At 54.1% G+C, this 16379-nt stretch overlaps 1 long non-coding RNA gene across 3 annotated transcripts; it reads left to right on the forward strand.

Annotated features, from left to right (window-relative positions):
• The first annotated feature begins 7188 nt into the window (after window positions 1–7188).
• LOC137209940 (uncharacterized) lies at window positions 7189–15729 on the forward strand. Of its 3 annotated transcripts, XR_010936199.1 has the most exons (5): window positions 7189–7299; window positions 11811–11907; window positions 13046–13231; window positions 14001–14078; window positions 15227–15296. It is a non-coding gene; the product is annotated as an uncharacterized lncRNA (long non-coding RNA). The 3 variants fall into 3 exon arrangements; XR_010936196.1 differs by having other exon boundaries at window positions 14001–15729; XR_010936193.1 differs by lacking the exons at window positions 14001–14078; window positions 15227–15296 and adding an exon at window positions 13654–13990.
• The last annotated feature ends 650 nt before the right edge of the window (window positions 15730–16379 follow it).

Here is a 16379-nt window from a genome sequence, read left to right on the forward strand (position 1 = left end):
AAAACTAAGAAACTGACATTGACATATTACTATTAACTAAACTTCAGACTACATTTTGGATTCACCAGCTTTTTCATTAATGTCCTCTTTCTATTCCAGGATCTAATCCAGAGTATTACATTGAATTTAATTGTCTTGTCTCCGCAGTATTCTCTGGTCTGTGACAATTTCTTAATCTCTTATTTCCTGACCTTGATGGTGTTGAGGAGTACTTGCCAGGTATCCTAGAGAATACCTGGATTCTTAAATTGTTTTTCTCATGATTAGATTGGAGTTTGGGGAAAGAATACCACCAAAGTGAGGTGCCCGTCCCATCACATCATATTAGGAGTTAGATGATATCCAAATGCTATCACCAGTGACGTTAAGCTTCTTCACTTGGTTAAGGTGGTGTTCACCAGGTTTCTCCACTGTAAAGTTACTATTTTTTCCTTTCCCTACTCTATTCTCTGAAAACAAATCACTAAGTCTAACCCACCCTCAGAAGGATGGGAACTACCTCCTGTAGGAAGAATATCTACATATATTATTGGAATTCTTCTGTAAGACAGATTTACCTGTTCTCCCCCTTTATTTATTTATTCAATCATGTGTTTACATCAGTATGGACTCATTTATATTTATTTTGTACTTTGAATTACAGTTCAACACTACACTATTTTATTGTCCAAATTGATCCAGCTTTGGCCATTGGGAGTTCTTTCAGGTTAGTTCCTGTGTCCCTGTGATATGCCCCATACTTTTGTTTTTGGAGCTCTTCCTTACTTTATGGTACTGAAAGATGGTCTTGCTCATCTTATATTTTCCCCACTCTGGTCCTAGATTTCCATTCTCTTTTTTTAATTGGAGAATGGTATTAAAAACCAAGGTCCAGCTGGGACCTTTCTTGCTGCTACTAGCCTATCATTGCTTCTAGGCCCTCTCAGCAGACATAACCCATGGATACACACATGTCTGTAATTAGTTCTGCATCTATCCATCTGTATCTACATTACACTAAACATGACTTCATACTGATGTCTCCAACTCGAATCCACAGAGTTCATTCTAACTTCCCCTCCTTGCTTATCTGTAACCTCCCTCTCCAACCACAAGAAAACTGGCTCCCACCATCCAGCTTCCATGTACTTATTTGTTCAACCAACATTTAAAATTGTACACTGTTGAGGACTGGATTTGGTTGTATGCCTTTAAATATTGCTGGCTTATTTCCAAGAGACAGCTAGGTTACATGCAATTGGCTTGATACCATCGAAGAAGGCTTGTTTTTTAACTTTGTTAGCATTAGTTTAGAGTAGCCTTAGTCTAGGACTCACTTGGCCCCTCTGCTAAGGCAATGCCTTTCCAAGGACTCTACCTAATGCCCCATGTAGTGGGAGGTCTTCCCAACTCTGGCTGGTGTTGGAGGGGACCCCTTCTCACATCTCTGCATGTACTCTCTGTGCATCAAATTCCTCTTCTTTATTTTGCCCCACAAATTCTGGTCACTTGGCCTCCCTGAACTCTAGTTGTGTCTCCTCAATTCAGGGAGACCACCAGACTCCACTTGCCTTCCTCTTTGCCTTCCCTATGCTCTGGCCTGGTACCTTTCTCTAACTGGTAAGCTGGGAGCAATCGTAGGACTCACCTTATGTTTTCCTTCTCTTAGGGATCACTGTTCTGTCCTGCCCGTTGCCCAATGTTGAAAACCATTGTTTCATAGATTTTTGTCCAGTTTTCTAGCACTTTAAGGTGGGAGGGTAAATCTGGTCCTCTTGCTCCATCACGTCCAGCAGCAGACGTCCAAGCACTGTTCTAGGTGCGGGGGCCACAGTAGTGAGTAAATAGACAAAAAGCCACTGCCCTTGAAGTTTGCATTCTAATGTGGGGGTCAGCAAATTTCTGTAAAAGGCTAGATAGTAAATATTTAGGCTTTGTGGGCCAAGAGGAAAAATCAAGTCATAACCACATTGCCACCACTTGCAGGAAGCCGGGCACACAAGCAGTGGGCTGCAATGAGAACACCACATAGAGTCTCTGTGCTCACTGCTCAACTCTGCCCTTATAGCGTGAAAGCAGCATAGACACGCATAAATGAAGGAGCATGGCCATGTTCCAATGAAACTTTATTTATGACATTGAAATTTGGGCTTCGTATCATTCTCACATGTCATGAAATACTATTCTTTTTCTTTTAAACCATTTAAGAATGTAAAAACCATTTAGTTCACCAGCCGTCCATAAATAGCAGTGGGCCAGATTTGATGGGCCATAGTTTGCTGACTCCTGATCCAGTGGGAGAGATGGAAAATAATCAAGATAAATAAATTAAGAATATGGTATTTTAAATAAGTGCCAAGGAGAAAAACAACAACGACAACAACAAAGCCAAAAAGGGGAGGCAGGTGAAGCCTTAGATAAGATGTCTGTCCAGGTAAGTCTCACTGAGAAGGTAACTTTTGTGTCAAAACCTTTTGAGAATGAGCTACCTGATGTTTACGGTAAGGGAGAGGCTTATTTGCTGTTGGTCTAGCATCTGCCGCCTGACCAGACTGAGCTCCTCCGGAGCCGAGACTGTGCTCCTGCCTGGCACTGAGCCGTGCTTAGTCAAATAAGCGTGCGTGTGTGTGTGTGTGTGTGTGTGTGTGTGTGTGTGTGACATCAGCAGACCTGGGTTCGAATTCCAGCTCAGCCACCTTCCCACGGTGGAAGCTGGGGAAAGCTCCTTCGCCTCTCTGAGCCTCGGTTTCCTCATCTGTGAAATGGATGGTGTCCCACCAGCGGGTTGTGGGATTTATATGAGATGGCACATGGCTTGTCCTGATGCTGACTTACAGGCTGCTGTTTTATTGGAAAGAGACAGAAGCTCTGCCCTGGAGTAGCCTCTGGGTTGGCTCTGTGAAGCCAGGGATCTGGACTCTCCATCCCATGTCCATCACCTCTGGCCCAAGAGGACTTGGACTCCCCACAGCTGAGCCCAGAGCAAAGGGACCCCACCACCACCACTTGCCATGGAGTCATGGGCAGAGGACGGAGCACTATGCCAAGAGTCCGGAGCCCCGAGTTCCAGTTCTGGCTGCATCAGTGCCTCCCTTGAAACCCTGGGCAGGTCATACCCTTTGACTGGACAGTGATTCCAAAGAGAAGGAAAACAAACAAGCTGGGCCTTACAAGTGCCCCAGCTGACGGCCTGGAGAGTTTCCAGACTACGGCATGAGGAAGGAAAAAACTCGTAAGCAGTGGAGCCAAGATTCAAAACCAAGCCTCAGTCTTTTTTTTTTTTTTTTTGCGTTACGCGGGCCTCTCACTGTTGTGGCCTCTCCCGTTGCGGAGCACAGGCTCCGGACGCGCAGGCCCAGCGGCCATGGCTCACGGGCCCAGCCGCTCCGCGGCATGTGGGATCTTCCCGGACCGGGGCACGAACCCGTGTCCCCTGCATCGGCAGGCGGACTCTCAACCACTGCGCCACCAGGGAAGCCCTGGCCATCAGTCTTAACCAGCACGCTGACCCACTTCCCACAGGGCCCAGCCAGCTTAGGCCCAGTGGCTCCCTAGAAAGGGATGGGAGCCCCCAGACACAGGTTCAAGTCTCACCATTGTCACTTCCTGGCCGCATGACCTCAGATGGTCAGAGTTGGAGGTTGATGCTGCCTGTAGGCAAGGTCTCCTCCTTTGCTCTTGTCATTCAGACTAATGTCACCTCCCAGAAAGCCCTGACCACACCCCCATGGAAGCCCCTGGTTACTGTCACTGTCCCCTGTCCTATCGACCTCACAGGGCTGCTCACTACCTGGTTTCCCTTTCCTCGTTGCCTCACGCCTTCCCCACGGACTGTAATCTCCATGAAGCCAGCACTCATGTGGTTGTCTTCCATCCCTGTGTCTCCAGCACCTAGGGCAGTGCCTGGCAGGGTCTTTGTGCTCAGAAGATACTGCTTAACTGGATGAAGCCAAAGAACCCTCAACAATCATTCAGTCAAATGCCCTGCCTGGCCCATTACACAGATGGTGGGGAGCGGCTGAGGACCACAAAGGGGAGGGGTGTGCCAGGGATCCCCTGGGGAGTTTGAGGCAGAGCAGGGCTTGAACCCCAGACTTATTTCCCTGCCACACACTCCTCCCCGCCCCGAGCCTCAGTTTCCACATCAGGACAATGGGTTTTGTTTTGGTGGGCTGAGTGTTGGAGCACATCAACCGGCTCTAGTGAGATGAGGCTGGGAGGTGGTGGGGATGACCTCTTCAGAGCCACTGGGCAGGAGACCTGCCAAGAGGGGGGTGTCTGAGCCTCAGAAGACCCCATGTGCCAGGATAAAGCACTCAGCGCAGTGCTGCAGCCAGTGGAGCGATTGCCGTTACTATTATTATTTCCCTGTCTACCCTCAGCGTTGTTCTAAGGCTTGGATGTGACGGCGCGTGTGAAAGTGCATTGTTCTTTGTGAACCTACAGCACGGTGAAGAGGTGAGGGGCCCTACTTTACTGTCACTACCGATAATGATGACATTATGAACGTGTACTTTCACGGACTTCCTTCCAAAGGGTATAAATAGGATGGTTAAAATCCATCCACACTGACAGACAACCCTGAGAAACAGGAGAGCAGGGAGGACCCTATCTGACCTTCAAGGACCTAGAGAGGTAAAGCCGCTTGTCCGTCCTAAGGCTCATGGCCGTGGCCCAGATAGACCCACCCTCAGGGCCCAGGGAGCCCTCCCTCTCATGCCCCCAGGTCTCCTGGCCAAAATCCAACGCAAGTTGCCCAGAGCTTCGCTGGTTCTTCCGAGGCAGGCCCACGTGGAGCCCCCAGTGCCTGGGGTGAGGGACGAGTCAAGGGCAGACGTGGCTGGTTTGGGTCTGATGCTGTTAAATTCACGGTGCCAGCCCCTCAGGACAGAAAGTTGGAGCATTGAAAGGGGCTCAGCCCACAGGAGCTGCCCAGCTGTTCCATTCCCAGACCCAGATCCTCTGTCCGCAGGCCCTAGACTGGCAGCTGAGCCAGGCCTGCCCACGTTCTGTACTCCCTCCTGAGGCCCAGCAGGTGCCCATGTGAGAGTTGAGCGGGGGCGCCGACTCTGGGGAGCCCCGGGGGGCAGCAGAGGGGCCTTGAGTCAGCTGGTGATCAAGGTCAATAAATCCGACATTTCCTGAGCACCCTCTGAGCCAGGCCCTTTGCTGGGCCCCTGGGACTGGAGGTCAAAGGCGGGTTGCTGCCCTCAGTGAGCTCATAATTAGTCTAACTGTGGAGGGAGACAGAGGACCAGGCCACTACAGCATGGTGCGTTCATCCCAGAGGAGATGGCCAACTCACTGAAGCTGGTCGGGGAAGCTTCCGGAGGAGGTGACCCACTGTGCCGGCCGGAAGGACAAGCGGAGTTACTAAGGGTAAGCAGAAGAAAAAGGCGATCTCAGGGAAAGCGGCTTCCTGGTCTATAAAATGAATAACAGAACCCATCTCAAAGGGTGTTGTGTTTTACAAGAAGGAAGGGGAAAATTCTTTGAAACTGGGGATCACAGGACACATGCGAGGAAATATTCTTTAGGCCCTTATAGGGGTCTAGGGGTCTAGACCTACAGGGGTCAGACCCCCTGTAGGGGTCTGAGGTCCCCAGGTTTCTCCATTAGACCGACCCCAGGCCTGAGTCCCTGGGTACTCCCAGCACCCACATTGCCATGGCTCACACCACTGTCCACCCGAGGGTCCATGCCCTGCAGGAGTCCCCTAGGTCACCAGGCCCACCCCGGACCCACACTGGGTACTGGGCAAAAGACAACGTCCACCAAGCCCCCTGTCGACACACTTGTATCTGGGCCCTGAGGTCCTCGCCTAGTCCAGCACCCAGTCCTCCTGGTTCGAGGCCTTTTGCTGCTTGCTATGTTTCCATCCTTACCTTGATCATCACTCTTGACACGTAGAACCAGTTGGGACCTTGACGGCCCCTCACAGGTACGGCTAGGATCCACCACCTTCCTGCCTTGGTCTACACTGAGGGAAATACTCCTCGTGGTTTGATTCAGACATCACCACAACAACCATCAACAGGACCACCACCCCTGATCAACATGATCACCGTCATCTCCATCCTCACCCCAGGCTCATTTGCCTCTGTGCCCCTGCCCTGTCAGTTTCCTTTGCTTGGCGTGTTTTTCCCCTTGACACCTCCATGGGGATGACTTGACTCAAAAACCAGCCCCTACTCCCAGGAAGCGTAGCAGCCCCGAGTCTGGGTTGGGATCCCCTTCGCTGCTCCCAGGCCCTGTTCTGCTCCCTTAGATCGGGAAACTCGGCACCCCGTGGTGCCCCCGTCTTACGGCCCTTCTGTCTGCCCCCTCGATGGTGAGCTCCCTGGGGGCAGGGCTGAGCCTTCTGCAGCTCTGTGTTCCTGGCGCAGAGCCTGGCTCAGAGTGGGAGCTCCAGAAATATTTGTTGAATAGATGAATGCGTGTTAAATAAACACATGAAATGTTGCAAATCATGAATCAGAGAGCTTTTGGCAGGAAAGAAGAGGGGGACATGTCCTCTACTCCTCCAAGGAGGGGAGAAAATGGGGGATCAGACTGTGGAGGGCAATGGGGGTGTTGCTGGGTAAAACTTCCCTGGTGGGGGAAGTCCTGACTCAGATACGCTCTGTCAGCTGAGACGCCCTCTCAGACCATTGCCTCCAGCTGGATGTTTGGGGAAGTGGGGTCAGGGGTTCAACTGCCCACCAGCCTGGCCCTATTCTTGGAGACCCTCAGCCTGGGGGAAGCGGAGGGGGAGGAGGCAGGCCAGCCCCCCTCGCAGCCACACTCACCGTGGCCTCCACTCGACCCCTTTAAGACAGCCCAGGCGGCCTCCCTTTGCTGGTTGAAACTGTTCAGTTTTCGGACAGGACAGAGGAGGGGGGCGGGGGGGAGGTCACACCTGTTGTGGAACTTGAGAGAAGGCTTATTTATAAATGTTCAGGGCTCGGGATTCTTGCGGAGCTGATGTCCGGAGGGGAAGGTCACCAAAATGCTTGTTTATAAAAGCAACAGCAACTGGGAACACCATAAACGGGCTAAACGATGAAATTAACAAGCTACCCGAGGCGGGGCATGGCGGGGCCTCTGCTGGCCGGGCACCACTGCTGGGCAGAGCCCCAGGCCTGCCTCCAAGCCAGGTCCCTCCCCTGCCCCAGCAGCCCTGCCCGCCCCCCAAGGTCCAGCCTCCCTCCATGACACCCCTACCCCACGCCTGCCCTTGACCCGTCCCCACGCAGGGACGCAGAGCCTGTGTGACAGCTCCTCCAGGGCACAGCCCTCGCTAAGCCACCCCACCAAGGGCCGTTCCTTCATCACCCCAAGGTGAGCACTTCTGGGCCCCCCAAACGTGCCACGTTGGTGCCAAGTTGGGAGTGGCGGGCTGTTTGGTTTTTCTGGCTCTCTGAGGCCAGAGGCCACCCTCCAGTCTACCCCGCCCGACCCTACCTGGGGGCCCCTGGAAGTGGCAGAGGGCAGTCATTTCCCCCAGGCTCACCCCCTCCCGGGACTGTCTGTCCAATTCCCGGTTTCAGGAAAGCTGTGTTTTCCTTGGGTGACTGATGGCTGAACAGGTGGCTTCTGGGTTAGAGAGTGTCAAGTGAACAGCGGCGGGAGAAGTGGCCCTTTTATGGCTCACTTTCGCTGCCCGCCGCTTCTCGGCTGCTCAGAGCTCTCTGGCCTCCTCCCCCCGCACCCCGTGAGGGCATGTGTCAGGCTGCCCACCCATCCTAGCCCTGCAGCCCACCAGCCGGGGCCGACGACACACGGATTCCTCACCGAGGGGGCGTGGGGACAGCTGAGGGGGAGCAGAGCCCTGCCCTCCTGCACGTCATCACACACTTACACGCGTGCACAGGCCGCACGTGTGATCACAGGCACTCAGGAACAGTCCCATTAGGAGGGCACGCGTTCTCTTGGATGCAAAACATCTGCCTCCCCTACCACTCCATGTTCCATCAAACCCAGCAAGGATCGTCCAAACGACTCCGTGCCTGGCAGCGTGCTCAGACAGTACTAGACCCCACGTGCACAGGCCCAGACACGCTGGGCCCCACGCTCACTCCATCTCCCTGCCTGCCTTGCACACACACAGGCTCCCCGCTGGCCTCCTCCTCCTGCTCTTTGCCTCGGTTTCCTCAAGCGTGTGTCTCTGTCTCTGAGTGACTCCTAGTCTCTCCCTCCTTCCTCCCTGCCATCTCTCAGAGTGTGTCTGTTTCTGTTTCCCTTGTTTTCTCTTTGCTCTCTCTCTCCCTATCCTGTTCTAGATAGATCTGCCTCTTTTTGTCTCTCTCTCTCTCTCTCTCTCTCTCTCTCTCGTCCTCTCTCCTCTCCCTGTCTCTCCCTACTCTCTTTGGCTCTTTCTCTGGCACAGAACCCACAGCCTTCCAGCACATCCTCCGGAGTCATCATCATCAGATCTGTGTTCTCCCTCAGCCTCACTACTCAGAATTGCTTTTTTTTTCTTTTGGCCACGCCATGCGACATGCGAGATCTTAGTTCCCTGACCAGGGATCGAACCCACGGCCCATGCAGTGCAAGCACGGAGTCTTAACCACCGGACCACCAGGGAAGTCCCACTCCTCAGAATTTCTGAGAGGAGCTACACTTCAGCCTGGGCCTCGCCGTGGGCCCTGTAAGGTGGAGCGGGCAGCTCTCTGGAGTCACTGGTGTCCCCGTGGCCCACGGAGGACCCACAGGCCTCCCCCACCTGGGGAGCGGAGGCTGGCCTGGCTCAGACCCCTCTGGCCTTGGGCTAGGAGTGGGCTACTGACCTCTCGCCTCTCTTCGGTGCCGGAGTCGGGGAGGACCTGGGTGTGAGATCTGGGTGTCTTGGTACCCAGCAGACCATGGCAGTGGGGCAGGGGCTTAGGAGGGGGCACAGCCAAAGCTTCTCCATGATCATCCTTGGCCACCATAATGAGCCGCCCAGGCGTGCCCAGAACCCTGTGAAATCTGCTTAAAATACTGGGCCCTGTCTCTCCCTTCAAGGGCTGCAGCCTCCCTAGGGAAGGGATGTCAGGTCTCTGTTTAGACTCTAAGGAGGGACAGCTGAGCCACCCTGGGGATGCTTTAGCTTCAGAAGCCAGGGAGGTGAGTGGCCTCAGACACCTTGTGTGGCCTAAGGCAGTTGGAAGAGCCTGGGAGGGAACACTGGGGGCACCCAACCTGGAAAGGGTCCTCCATCCCACCCTCATACCTAGAGGGCATCCCAGCTCCTGAATCCACAGGGAAGCAGGAAAGGTCTATTCCAATGACAGAATGGGGACGGGACCCTGGGTGGTCAGGGCTTGCTCCTGAGGCCAAAGACAGAGGTAAGGTGGGCCCAAGAGACCGCTCCCCACCCCGCGCGAACCCCCATCCGCATACCCTTGGCCTCCCAGAGTTTTGCCTGGGCCTCATTCAATTACTCATTCATTTGGCAAATATTCATTGGGCACCTACTGTGTGTCAGGCACTGTTCCAGGTACCCTGATAGACCCACAGTCTAGAGACAGGAACAGACAAGAAGCAAGAAAACAAATACTTAGTTACAGTACATGCTGGAATAAGCTCAGGGAAGGAGGCAAGAGCATGCCACCTTGGAGATTAAAAGGCTCCTCGGAGGGGAGGTGGCAGAGGCCTCTCTGAGGAGGTAGAAGCCAGGATCCCACACTCTACCTCATCACAGACTGTGGGCAGATCCACAGTGGATTAATAGTATAAAAACTTCAGCAATAAGTTAACTTGTTGAGGACCTCGGTGTGCCAAGCCCTCTGCAATTTGCCTCTATGTATTATCCCTTTTAATATACAGAACAAGCTAGAGGCAGATACTCATAAAATAAGACTTTTAAAGATGAGGAAACTGAGGCTCAGAGAGGGTAAGTGGCTTGTTTAATGTCACACAGCTTGTGGGAGGCAGAAGCAGGATTTGTGTGACCCCCACCTCCTCCATGTCCATTCTCCCAGATTCTCCTTCTCCTTGGGAGCCATCTCTGGCCCCAGAAAAGAGCGAGTAGGTGGGGCAGGAGGAATTGGGGGAAGAAGAGTGTTCTGCACCCCCTTTCCAGGGCCTTGGTCCCCCATCAAGCCCTCTAGACTGGGACGCTCTCATCTTCTCCTCTACTGTGGACTGTGAGCCCACAGTCCCCCAGATGCTCCCAGCTGGCTCATGACTCCAGCCCCCAACCCCGCCAGGCGCCCCCCTCCCTTTCAGGCAGGCAGTCTGGGTGGAGTGAGGCCCCATCCCAGTCCCCAGTTGCCATTGTCTTCTCCAGACAACCATTAGCATATGTGCAATGCAATTACCCTTCAGCTCTCCTGGCCCTGGGCTGACGTGGAGGTCCCATCCCCAGTGATTTGGGGGAAAGGGGGGTTATTACAACTCACAAAACCTTAAATTAAGAGTGAATAAGGGAAGCGTCGCATGCCACTTCTGAAAGGCTGCCAGACGGGCTGGGGTGGGTGACGGGTGTATTATATGCCAAGCTGATGGAGGAACTTATGGATGTGGGGATGGTGGAGAGGCAGCGGCTCAGCTGGTACCCACCCATGGCACAGGCCCAGTGCCCACCCAGAGTCTTGCCTGCTGGGTATGGACCCCAACTATCCCCTATGGCTGTAGGATTTGCAAAAGGCAAAAGTGGGGCTTGATCTAGATTGTACTGGGGCGGGGGGTGTGATCAGAATCTTCCTGGGGAAGCTGAAGTAGAGCCTGAGGGTTATAGAGAAGTTAGGCAGGCGAAGTGGGAAGGGCAGTGATCCAGGCAGTGGGCTTGGCTTGGGCCAAGGTCCTGTGGTGGAGGGACCACAGCACACGGCAGGTCAAGAGCCTTTCTAGACCATGGAGATCGGAAATGGAGCTGTAGATGAGGGGGTGACCCTGCGGAAGTCGGCAGGGTCCACTCCCCGATGAGCCTTCTTGGCCAGAGTATGATTTGAGATTTGATGGTAGGCGCCCGGCGGGGAGTGTACCATGTAACCATGCTGCTTCGAGCAAGGTCTCTCCTGCCACAGTGCAGAGAACAGACTGGAGTTGGGGGGGCTTTGGAGACCCTCCAGGAGGCCGACACAGTACTCCAGGAGATAGACGGTGGCCACTTGGACTAGAGGTCCGAGGGCATTGGAGAGAAGGGAGTGCCCTGAGTGGTATTTGTGGCAGGATGGAGCAGCGGTGGTGAGGGGGGCGGTGAGCACGCTGGAGTTGGAGTGTGTGCAGCCTGGGGAGCCTGGTTGGGCAGGCCAGCTGGGGACACAGGCTGGAGGGTGGAGGGAGAGAACAGGTTTAGGTTTGAGTATAAACATCACAGCCCACCTGAGCCTCAGTTTCCTCCATCTGTAAAGCGCTGCGTGGTGCCTGGCTCCCACGCGGGAAAGTTGGGGCAGAGAGAAGTAACAGGGGTGGGAGGTATGAGGAGTACGGAAGTCACCTGGGTGGCGCCAGGTGTTCTCACTCCACTTGTCCAGGTGGAGGTGATGGAGGGGACTCAGGGTGGGCACGGGGAGGGAAGAGCCCAGAGCTGCAGGCAGGAGGCTGGGACCCCGTTCTGCTGCTCCCCCACTGTGTGTCCATGGGCTTGTCCCCTGACCCCCACGAGCTCTCCTTTCCTCCAGGGGGGCCTGCTGGCGCTGGTGCCCTTGGAAAAGGGGCAAGGCCCAAGGCCTGTTCCCAGGAAAGGGAGGGCCTCAGCCCAGGCTCAGTGGGGCTCTGGGGAAGGTTGGATTGGACCTGCCCACCCACCGGCTGGGCAGCCAGGAACCAGGCTTTCTCTGTCTCCATCAGAGCTTGGGGTTGAAGGTGGGGCTCCGGAGGTCCCCTCCCTTCCAATCCCACACCCTCTCCTGTACCTCCGGCAGGGCCCTGCGTCTCCCACGGCTCTGGGGTCCTCCCTCCTTACACACACCTCCCAGGCTGGCAATTCCACCCGGAGCCAGGAGAAGCAGCGACTTCAAGGTCAGTGGGGATGAGCTCACGGGCGGTGGAAAGATGGGGCTGAGATACCCCCATCACCCCCACGGGGACGGGGGGCAGAGAGGGCTCCCTCTGAAGCCCTGTGACCCTGGGCTGCAGGGGAGTGGCAGGGAAGCCGGAGAACTCAGCCCCTTCCCCCAGCCAGGAGCCCTGGGCCTCTGCTCGTATATCTGTCCCTGGATAATGTATATCCAGCTTATGGAAAATATTCATAATGCTCCTTACACCAAACTGGCCCCCTTCCATAGTGCGTGATCTAAAATTAAATCCATTTCAACTATACAGTAGATCGAGTCAAGCTAATATAAATGAAACATGATTAATAGGCAGAACGCTGTCCTCCTTCGCAGGGACGGGGCAGCAGGGCTGGGGGCCACTCTACCTCTCCCTCCCCACAGCCCCCGGATCCCCCAAGGCCTCCCCGCCCCCATCCTCATCCCAAACTCCCCTCCCCCTGAACCTGAAATGTGGACCAACCCTGGAATTTGCCCAAATGTTGCCAGACCATTAGAGCAAAGAGGTTAAGAGAGTGTGGTCTTTGGCGTCAGGACAGAGCCAAGCCCTTGAGCAGGTGACTCCGCCTCTCTGAGCCTCAGTTTCCTCATCTATACAATGGGATATTAACAACCCCTGCCTTGCTGGGCTGTTGTGAGTGGTCAGTGAGATGATAAGCTGGTAAAGCGCAGAAGTAGCCAGCATCCCCGTATAGCCAGCAAGCATCGTTAGGTTGCCCCCAGAGGTCTGCTCTATTGGCCCCCATGGGAGTCGGGATCTGTACGCCCCACCGGCGGGGTTCTGCCGATCCGCCGGCAGAACAAGGGCCAGCCAGAATTCCTGCCATTGCAGTGATACGCTGGGTGGGTTATTTTTAGTTCGTTGGCAAGTGACTGTTACTGACCAAATGTTCCCACCACTGGGGACAGACTCTGCTAAGAGGGCACTTGTGTGCTGAGCCCAGGGTGGGGAGGGGTGTTTGTGGCCCGTTCCCAGGGGCTCCACGTGTGTCCCCCTTGCACACACATTTGGACACAGTTTCCGTGGCCACTGGCGGAGAGCAGAAGGACTTGGGCGGAGCAGGGCAGCACGCACGCCTGGCCTTTCTCTCCTTCCTCTCACTAAGGACGCTCCTCAGCGTGGAACGAGAGGCAATGTCACCCCTGGAGAGGAGTGGAGCTCTCAGCCTGCTGGCCAGCACACCGTATCCCTCCCTCCAGGAAAGACCCGGGTTTCCACGGGCTGAGTGTGTATGCGCACGCGTGTCACGTGCATGTCTGGTCATCGCCTTCTGAGCGGTGTCCTGCTCCAGGTATGGGTGCCCTTTCCTACCTGCCTGAACCCCCACTATCCGTGTTCCTGGGTCTCTCAGACCCACACCACAACCCCCGTTGCAGGTGATCTTCTGAACTTCCTTGTGTTCCAAAGGGGAACCCCGCCTTCTGTACAAGCCCCTGAGTCCCGGGGTGTTTTCATCCATCTAGTCCTTTCTTTTTCTCCCCGAGGGGTGGGAAGCAGGCAAGCCCTACGGGGTGGGAGGGGGTGCCGCCGACTCTTCCCTTGTCATTGGCCATTTGCTGCCTGCTTCACCAGGCGTGTTTTGAGCATGTTTGCATAAAGTGGATGCAGGCTGCAATTCCGTGATGAATTCTATGAATACTAATCCGCTACTACCCTTGACCTTGGGGTCACCGAAAGATCAAAACCAAACCATTTAATATTTTCCTTTTGCAGATCAATAGAAGCATAAATTCCCCCTCAATGACAAGTATAATTTCAAACAGATCTATAGAAGGCATGCGTGCATTTCCAGCCGCAGACACTCACGGCCTGCCTGGCCTTTTGGGGAGCAGACGAGGAGTTTCTTGCCTTTTCTACCGTTGAATTTCTTTTTGCCTTTTTTTATGGCTCTGAAATGCTATTTTCAGCAGCTGCTGTCATATAAATATCTCTTGTTTTTCTTCTCCTCTTTCCCTCCTGGTGAAAAGGGCAGGGGACCTATTGAAAATTCCGCTTTATCTCTTTCAGTCGGGTTCAAGTACAGGTCGAATAATCGATCCCTCCTCCTTTTCTTTTTTAAGTTTCCTGTCGTTCTTTTGGCCGGATCAGCAGCAGAGAGAAATCAGGAGGGCAGCTCTCTTATGCAGAATCTCTCAGAGGTCTATATTGCTGGGTTTGTGTGCGAGTTTGCGCGTGCACATGTGCGAGCTGCCCCTGGGTGTGTGTGTGCGGGGGGTGAGTGTATGAGTGTGTGTGTGTGTGTGTGTGTGTGTGTGCGTGTGTGTGTGTGTATATACCTTTGTGTACATGACCATAAAAGCTCATGCTAGTTCAAACTCTCACCCAGAACTTGAGGAGGGAGGAAATAGAAAATCATCAAAGAGAAAATGTGGAGGACTGGAGCGGGCATTGTTAACCCCTGCAGCTCCCAGGCAGAGCCAGGTCGGGCCTGGGAATGTCTCCCAGCTGGCTTGCCACGCGTGCACCTCGTGAAAAAGAGCTTCTGAGTCTTTATGAATACAACTCCGAGAAGGGGGAAAAGATGCAAAAAGAAGACAGGGCAAAAACCAAACCAAACCAAAACAAAACTGGAGGCGGAGGGGAAAAAAGCAAAAGAAAAAAGGGAATTAAACCATTAATCTGCCCAGATTTTCCACTTCACAGAGTAATCAGTTTGGAAGTGACTGAGATAAAGTGGAAGCCACGACTGCCATCACCTCCTCCCTCCAGTCCACGTTTCTTATTTACAGAAAAATAGGGAGCCAGGAAGGCAGCCTCCCTGCCCCCCCGACAAAGGCCCCCAGTGTCCCGCTCCAGAGAGGGATGAGGACCCCAGCCCTCAGTCGCAGCTGCCCGGTGCTGTGACACCCGGGCAACGGCCGCCCTGAGCTGGAGGTGCAAAGCCAAGATGATTTAATTTATAGAAAGGACAAGGATGTCGTGTAGCAGATTTAATCATCGGAGAGTTTAAAAAAAAATAAGGACCGGGCTAATGTCGTAATTTACATTTCAGGATAATAAAGAGAGAAAGACAGAAAAGGAAGGGCCCATAAGCCTGCAAGAGGCAGTCAGGAGGGGAGGCCAACCAGGGGGCTGAGGGAGCCCAATAGATTTGCCTGAAACACCAATAAATTTAAAAACAAACCCAGAAAGCTAAAGACAGCCCCTGGAAAGTGCTGGGAAAATGGACCATCGATTTTAGAGTTGATCTGCATTTTGTATTTTAATAATGCTCTTTCTGTTTTTCCTTTTCTCTCTCTCCCTCTCTCCCTCTCTCGCTCTCTCTCTCTTTTGCAAAATATAAAAGCTGATCTGATAAATATTAATTTGAACCATCATAATGTATTTGAAAATTCCAGCTAAAATGTCACCACATGGAACATTAATGTAATATTTCAAGGCCCTGAGAGCAATACTCATATTGATTGCATTTATTTCACTCTAGGGAGGAGAGATAATTCTTCAATGTGGGACACATCTGGGAGCCAAGGAGGCAGGGGCTGAGGGGAGAAACGCGAAATTATATATGGTCATAAAAAATACAAAACAGAAGATCCTCCCCAAAACTCTCCCCTCTCCCGTGGCGCCCCACACCCTAACTTGGCTTTTTAATTTCTCAGCGTGGCGTGGGGCACGGAAGGCAGGAGCTCGTGTGCCTCTGGGGTCGGGGTTGCCAAGATTCAGCCTCCTCTCCCTGGGCCTCACCACGTGGGCCCTGTCTCCAGGCATTGGCTGCCTCCCAACATGGGGCATCGGGGCCCAGCTGGGGATGGACAGACAGATAGAGGGACTGGCCCAGCTGGGGGCCCCCCAGAGCTGTGGGGTGAAAGTCTGTGAATGCACAAGGGCTATGGGGTCCTGTGGAGGGGGGGAGAGAAAGAGGAGAGGAGAGGAGGGCAAAGGAGGGAGACAGAGAGAAAGGCAAGAAAGAAGAGAAGAAAGATACCAAAACAGAGAAAGAGGAAAGAGGGAAGGAGGGAGACAGAGAGGTGTGAGTGAGAAAGCAGGGAGAGGGGGGAGAGGAAGGGAGGAAAGGAGGGGAAGAGTGAGTGGGGAGGGGAGGGGGTGAAGGGAGGCGGAGGGGGGCGCCGACCGACTGGAGTCCCAGTTCCTCTCACTGTCATTAAGGATATTGATGTGCTCAGGCGTCAACCAGTCTTTGCACAAGTGAAAGGAAATCCGATGCTGGTGATGACCCGGAGCCCACGCCCTCCATGCCCCCTGCCGGCCTGGAGCAGAGACCTGGGAGGCCCGGGGGGGAGGGGTGTGGAGTGGCGAGACCCCCATACAGGGCTGAGATGCCAAGGCTCCGTGACTCTAAGCTTCCCCAGCCCGGGGCCCGCGCCGGGGTAGGGAGGGCACCCCTGGCACCCGCTTCTTTCAACACCCATGCCCACGGCTCCAGGGCTGGCTGCCTGGCCCCCTGCCTCCCCCTGGCCTGGTACCTGCATCCCAGATGC

This window comes from Pseudorca crassidens, chromosome 2 (assembly GCF_039906515.1).
Source record: "Pseudorca crassidens isolate mPseCra1 chromosome 2, mPseCra1.hap1, whole genome shotgun sequence".
NCBI lineage: Eukaryota > Metazoa > Chordata > Mammalia > Artiodactyla > Delphinidae > Pseudorca > Pseudorca crassidens.